Here is a 7,390-nt window from a genome sequence, read left to right as displayed (position 1 = left end):
TCTGTGCCCCCCATGGTGGCTGGCTGGACCCGGGGGTGGGCCCTGCAGGTGCTCAAGCCGGCGAGATTGTGACTGCTGAGCCCAACATCCTGCGGGTTCTGCCACTCGATCCAGCGTATGCACGGAACACTGAACTGCCAGCGCTCCCCAGTTCTGCCGTCATGGACTTAAGGGTATTATCAGAACAAGGATGATAAAAATCCAGTCATCTGCATTTTTATACCCTAATCTTGCTCTTCATAAATAAGACCAAAGTGCATGTTATCTAATAAATTTTATTTGTTAATCACTTGGATGGCTGGAATATTTGTCCCCCTTGGGTTATATGTATATAAATGAAAATATTGTTAGAGATTTCACAAAACGGTAATTCAGAATAATGGAGACTTAATCCTCTTTTCATTAGTGAGCCACTTCAGGACATACACTGTGGTAAATTACATTGCATTTTAAGTCATTCTCAAGTGCTGTGCACTAGAAAAAAAAACATTAAACTAGTTTTGCATTGATAGAAGTAATTGTGTGGCTAATTTGGATAAGCAGCATGCATTAGGAACAGCAAAGGAATCTCTTCTTTATGTTCACTATCTACTCTACAGCTGCCAGATGGAATTTCTTATACAGCTCTTTAGCTTTTTTTATTTTCTTTTTAACAAAGCAGGGAGGAAGGAAAGAAAGTGCAAGGGGGTGGAAAAAAGGAAAATCTGCCAGTCTATCTGCTGTTTAATTCAGAGCATGAACACAGTCTAGTGGCTGGAGCACTAATATAGCAGTGAAAGATTTGCCTTCTGCACTATGTTTGGAGTCCCTTGAACTACTCAAATTAACCCAAAATTTCCAGTAAAGCCCTGTGAAGTCATAGAACGTAGTGGCCCATTTTCAAATCTTTCGATTGAAGGGATGTCTAATCCCACCACAAGATTTGTAGGGGTAAAATAATGCTTTTGGAAATGTCAGTCATTAGCTCTATGGTTTGGTAATCCCACAGATGGGGGAGGAAAACTGAGCTTTCTATCTAGAGGTGAACATCCAAGCCTCGGTGGAGCTGTTACATTTCTAATGCTGGTTTGCCACGTGTAGTGGAAGTTTCTGAGTACTTTGAGACTGAAAGCTATAAGTCATTAGCTACATAACAAAATACTATGTTTCTTAATTTTTTTGGCTCAACGTGCTGTGCAAGCCCTAGTGCTGTGTATAAAGATGCCAAACAATTTGGCAAGATTTATGCCTGGGAGTTAAGATCCAAGTCAGCTGTAGAGACTTAAAAAGAAAAAAAACAGGCATGCACAGACAAGGACAGCATTTGCCTTTGTCCTCTGCAAGGGCCTATACATCCTTTCCTTTTCTGCACCCCTCCCTGGCACAGGGGGTTCCTCCACCACTGCTGTTGTCCCAACCATACGTACTCTGGCTGCCAACCTGTAGCTGTGTTTGAGTGCCTGAAGCTTCAGCTCCTCAATAAAGTTGGAGCCTAGTGGCATTGGTACAAATACGCAATGAGAGAGGCTAAACAAGTAAAAAGTGGGAAGAAAATGGAGAGAAGACAATTCTCCTTACTCTTTCCTTCAGAAGTATTAGCTGTTCTGTCAGGCTGAGCACAGGGCTTCCTTGCCTTAATGCCCACTTCAGTCCTTATTTATATAGCAGAATAGTTTAAATTCTTTGCCACCCATGTTTCGTGCTCTTGAAAGTTCTTCTAGCTCCTATGACATTGATCACTTGTGCTAGTGGTGCTTCTGATGCTGGCTTTATTAAATTTAATTTGGTGTGCACAAGTGTACTTGGTTTTGTACTCAGAGTTGTCTAAAAGCTACTTCTCCTTGAAAATACCAGGCAATCACAAATTTATCTGGTTTAGCTGGGAAGCAAAAGTTTTCAGCATTTAGCAAACACCTAAATATACAACCTGTTTGTAAATGTGGAGGCAGATTTTAATCTTATTCCTCTTCTGATGCTTTCAGATTTTGCTTCCTACCTGTTTCCTCATGTCAGGTCTGTAAAAGGAGTGGAGTCATGGTATCATCAGAAGTTTTTTCCAAAGATGCCAAGGGAAGGAAAGAAAACCACCTATCAGCACTGAGCCTTTCATGAGGAGTCTACAAGAGTAATGACATATCTACTAGGCCTTATACGCATCTCAGTGCAGTAGGAGATAAACACAGTGCCCTTGAAATTAGTTGGGGGTTTGACCCTCAAAACTGGAGACTGAAGTAGTTAATCTACTGCCAAGAACACTATATTCAGCAGAAGAACAAAAATGTGCAAAAAACCCCTGTAATTTTGATTGACAAATCATTTTTGTGCATGAAGAGCTTGTTACTAAGAAATTACTCCCATTTTCTTTTCTGATGTTGGATAGAGGGCTGAGTTATTTGAATGTTTTTATTTATCAGGCAGAATTCAACACTGTTGAAGTTGCTGGACTTCTATCTTCCAGGGAGTAAAAACTGAGACCTTCTTGCCTTCCAGACAACTGCAAAACTAAAGGTTTTATTTTTATTTACTTCATTCTTTCAGTTTAATAACCACCTTAGATAAGAACTTCACAGAGGAACAACGTTTGTAACAAGTGTGTACAAGAGGGAGGGATCCAAGAGAAGGTAAGGATGGAGAATACCAGTCCTACACTTTCAAAAAATGTGCAAAAGACTCGAATCTAGTTTAGTAACTATCTTCAAGTAAGCACTTGCTCAGTGCTGAAGGCAGACAAAAATCAGATCTAATGACTGAGAGTCTTCAGAAAGAGTGAGGGAAGATCTACTCAGCAAGTTCTTGAATTTTTAAGAAATGTTCTGTTCTTCCATTTCCAGCCCACATGCCAGATGCATACCTCCCTTCAGGGTGAAAAAGTACTTGCCCTTTTTGAGTATGACTAAGCAGAGTGCTGTTTTATAAACTGGAAAGTTCTTGCAGAAGCCAATGCACATGTCTGGAGCAGTGTTTGCACTTAGGAGGAGGGTAAACAGTGCTTTGGTTTCTAAGCTTTTTGTAACTCAAAGTACATCAGTTGAGCTGAGAGCTGGTCAGCTGCAGTAACAAAAGCTTGCTTTGTCAGATGATTTCATGAAATGAATTGAAAATGGTGCTCCCTGACATGCCACCCCGTGCTGTTTTGCTCAGACTCCAAAGGCTGGCAGCAGCCATGAAGAGCTGCGTGCTTCCCCTGTAACCTCACACTTGCTGCACCCCAGGGTACTGCAATGAGCTGTGGCGCTGCAAAGGTCCCTTGGGTGGGGTTGTGTCTTGCTTTGTTTGGTTGGGGTTTTTTCCCTAACACTAGGCAAAAAAGGTTAATTTTTTACAAATACTTCTTGTGATGGAGAAGTCTTTAAAAAAATATTTCTCTAAAAGATCCCTCAAAGAATTTAGCAAATTTCAAAACTGGATTCCTCAGGTACCTGAAGGATACTTAAGCAAAAAGTACAATCCTGTGTTCCCTATTCCTGTCCTAGTCTTCATCAAAATTCATTTACTTCAGTTTCTTTATTTTACCCCTGCGTTCTTATGCTTAAAGCATTCATGGACTGTAAAACAGTTCATCTATTGCAGTCATCTTTAAACAGCTTAAAACCAGAATAATTGTAGCCTCTGTGCAATTATTTCCCAGACCCTCCTGCTGTGAATATTCAAAACTAACCAGTTATTTCAGCGAATTTCTAAGCCACATATGACTTTTTAAAAACTTACTTTTGCCCTCATTCTTTATTGTTGACTGGACTGGTTAATTGAAAACAGATTAAGCTGAGATTTTATTAAATATTATGAGAGTGTCCAAAGAAACTTAAAACACAGCATCATCTGAGAGAATTTTAATTCAATTGGAAAAGCTAGATTTGACTGGAGGGTGGAACAATTATTGAAGAATAGGCAAAATATTTTGGGACAGATGTTACAAATCTTAAAAAATTGCATTTTCATTCGTAACTTTTAAATTGAAATTATCTCCAAGATAGTTACACTTTCGGCACCTAATTTCCTAATTTATAAAGTGATTTCTGTAACACGACAAATTTGGTTTTCTAAAGTCATACATTATACTTTCAAAACCTTTTTGACTCTGTAATAATTTTTTTTTTCTCTGCAACAAGCTTATGAAATTAATAGTTACCTTGGCAAGTTTTCCAGTTCTCAGTCCTCTCCCCGCTTTACTAAATAGGTTATAAAAGGAAGAAAAAAGGAGCAGAAGTATAGGAAATGTATATTGCTTAGCCTTACCTGTAAGCTTAGGTGGGTGCTGTAGGTAACTGGGTCTTGTGAAGTGCGGCAGAACGACAAAAGAAACCTTACTAACTTTGCAGCTAGAGTCTATTTTTAGAGGAGGATTTGCTGACTCTGACCTTGAGTGCTACCCACTCCAAATGACGATCTTTACATCTGCTGGTAAAACTATTCCCTGATGTGACCTGAAACATTAAACCTGGCAGTTTAGTTACCTAGTCTTGGTATGACTAAGATAACATGATGCCTGCATGTTGACTATAATAAAACAAACTTCATCTTTGATGTTGTCCCCCTGTCAAGGCCGGTGCTATGTTTGCTGCTGCACGTGGGTGAGGAGCACTGCACTGCTGTTTCCCGTCATGCTATACACAAGTGATTTGGCACTGGCACAACAATGGGCAATGGGAGAGGTAGCATCCTGACAAGGTCCTTTTCTCTTGTATGTGCACCACCAGAAAACCATGTTCCCCTACCTCTTGTCTTGCCTTTCTCCAACACTTTCAGTACCTATCTGACTTACAAAATGCCTTTCCTTGCTGAGAGACAGACGTGCTGCTCAGCACTGCTCAGTTCTGGTAACATGAACACAGCTCACCAGAAAGAGGCAGAGGTGCACCCTCCAACCTTTCAAAAATTCTCTACTTCCCTAAAGAGCTCCATGCCTGCTGAAGAAAGCCTAAAACTTTCCTTGGTAAGTCACAGCCAGGTTCATTGAAGATCAAAGCTGGGTCCCCCAGTGTCAGAGTCACAGCCCTTCCACTCCAGTACTTTGTCTGCTGTGAGAATGGTGACCTTCATGGCCATGGGGCTGAAGGGCTCAGGGATCACACATGAGAGCTGGTACACGACATCCTCTGCATGGGCATTTGTTCTGCAGCAAACCTTGCCTCAGAGCTGCAACTCACATAACAGCATTAGGAGGAGGAGATTTTGGTGCTGCTGGAGTTAGGCTTGCAATGACCTAAGATCTAGCTGTCATGTGAGCATTGATATTTCTTAAGAGAAATTCTTCAGATCTGTTGCCTTCTGCCTGGGAGTGGAAAAAAGAGGCAAAAAGACCAGTCAGGGCAAGAATGTGGTACTGGAAGTAGCCCTTTGGTCTCTGGACCTCTTTCCTCCTGTTGAGTTGACCATACTGGGAATGATCTATCTGAGCAGACCTGCATGCACTGCTTGCCTATCTTTCTGGCTCACAGTGCTCTCTACTGTCACACCAGTGCCTGCAAAAAGCAGGCATCTATTGATGGAGACCTATTGTGGAATCTTTTTCATGTCTTGCAAGAGCAGAAACAGTCTTCTGTGACTGCAAATACCTGTGCCCTACCAAAGATTCAAGTGGCCTGAGCTTTTTTTCCGAAGTATCCAAGTCCCACAGTAGTTGCCATTAATTTTCAGTGGGACACAAATTCCTGACTCTGTCAGTTATTTTTAATGTTGCTTTAAATCCTTTCAATCGCCTTTGTCATCCCGTCTGTTTAAAAGATAAAAGTTCATCCCAGAAGGACCAGGGCCAGACTTGGTCATGGCCTGTGGCTAATGCTGCAGTACAGATGTGGAGTAATAAACAGTTTCAGTTCAAGTTCTGGGCAGTGGATCTGCTGCTGTTTCATGCTAACAGCATCACTCCAGCCAAGTTTCTGCATTACAGAGCAGCCAAGCTCCTCCCTGCCAATTACTCAGATAGTCACTCTTAAAATGAGAAAGAGCTTGGATGCTAGAAACCTGCTGTGCCTTCTAAGTTATATTGTAAGGTTGTTGTGCAAATTAATTCTTTACTGATAACAGAGAAACTTTGTGGAGGAGGAGATACAGACCTCATATAATAGAAACTCGCAGCAGTTTCTTTATCCCTGCAGGTGACCTGGTATAGGTAACATGGGTAAGATGATCCAGCAGACTGGCAGTGCTGGTGAGAGGAGGCTGCTCTGTGAGGGATGGGCAGTGGTCTGTTGCTTGTCTTTGACCAAGGTTGTTTTTCTGATGTCAGATCAATAGCATTACAGTGTTTTGTGATATTGTTATTTTCAGGAAGGCATGTGAAAAAAGTATTTTTCTGTCTGAATGGCTGTCAAAACAGTATGAGCCCTTGTTCCCTTCTCTCTGTAGGGTCCTGAGAACATGTGCAGAAGATCACTCACCTCCTGGAAAAGTCACAGAATGGGTAAGATTGGAAGAACCACAGTGGGTCATCTGGTCCAACCTCCCTGCTCAGGGTCATCTTAGAGCACATTGCACAGGATTGTGTCCAATTTTTGAGACTAGTTGTTTGTGTTTCCATTAGTTTTGTTTTTGTTAACTAAAAAATCGTAGCTGCTGAGATGTTTCGACAGTGGCCAATGACTTGGAGTGCTTTGAGCCTGGACACATAGAAAACACAGGAGGAAGGCTCTTATTTTGGAAGAGGTAAGGACCTGTCTTCTGGAAAGTTGGATTGTTACCTTGAACTCCTAAAAACGGATGTGTGCTGTGTTATTGGTGATTTCTGAAAATCTTGGCCAAACTGATGGTGGTGGTGCTTTGAAATGCAGATCACTCCCCATTCCTGGAGCCTTGCCTGCATCCAGCATGTTCGTGTTCCATGTGCAATCCCTGCTGCCGGGGGTCAGCTCCCAAGGGCAGTCACCCACTGGCCACAGGTGCCACTGACACTTTCTGTGGAACAAGAGTATGGAACTGTGGGAAGGATGAAAACTAAAGTCCCATCCAGAGGGAAGGGTAGGGAAGAGGATAAAAAAAAGAAAAAGCTGCTTTTTTTTCCCCTAAAAAAAAATCTCAGAAGGAATGAGTCTCTTCAACAAAGAAAAGGAAAAGGGAAAGAAATTGTAGATTTCTGGCCAGACCACACTAGAGCTATAGTTGGAAAAATCTGACACACTAAGACTTCAAATTTTTATGTTCGTTTAAAGAAAAAGCTTTGAATAAAGTTCTGCTTTAGTAGACTTCCCTCCCCCATTCCAACCTGGTAAACTGGAAGATTTCCTCTTCGCTACAAAATATGCTCTTATTTGGAAAAGCTGGGTTTTTAACAATTTCATGGGAAGAATAAGTATATAATTATATAAGATTGTCCTAATGGACATTTGCAGCTGTACTGAGATGCTAACAGCATGCAGAAACCATTATGTTTCCAGTTGTTTGGCAAAAGTTAAGAAACCTTATATATATATAT

General features: G+C 41.3%; 1 protein-coding gene across 2 annotated transcripts in view; it reads right to left on the bottom strand.

The window, feature by feature from the left end:
* Nucleotides 1-7,390, bottom strand: part of DUPD1 (dual specificity phosphatase and pro isomerase domain containing 1) — a 50,092-nt gene that overhangs the window by 18,832 nt on the left and 23,870 nt on the right. Inside the window, exon 1 of one of the 2 annotated variants that reach the window (XM_008642850.2) lies at nucleotides 4,216-4,575. The exons of the other annotated variant lie outside the window; for it this stretch is intronic. The gene's annotated coding sequence lies outside the window, so the exon portion shown is untranslated. Of the gene's footprint in view, nucleotides 1-4,215; nucleotides 4,576-7,390 lie in introns of those variants that run through there. 2 annotated transcript variants of the gene reach the window in all.

Source organism: Corvus brachyrhynchos, unplaced genomic scaffold (genome assembly GCF_000691975.1).
Source record: "Corvus brachyrhynchos isolate BGI_N302 unplaced genomic scaffold, ASM69197v1 scaffold279, whole genome shotgun sequence".
Classification (NCBI taxonomy): domain Eukaryota; kingdom Metazoa; phylum Chordata; class Aves; order Passeriformes; family Corvidae; genus Corvus; species Corvus brachyrhynchos.
Note: the sequence above shows the minus strand (reverse complement) of the source record. Positions and strands in the feature narration are given on the sequence as shown.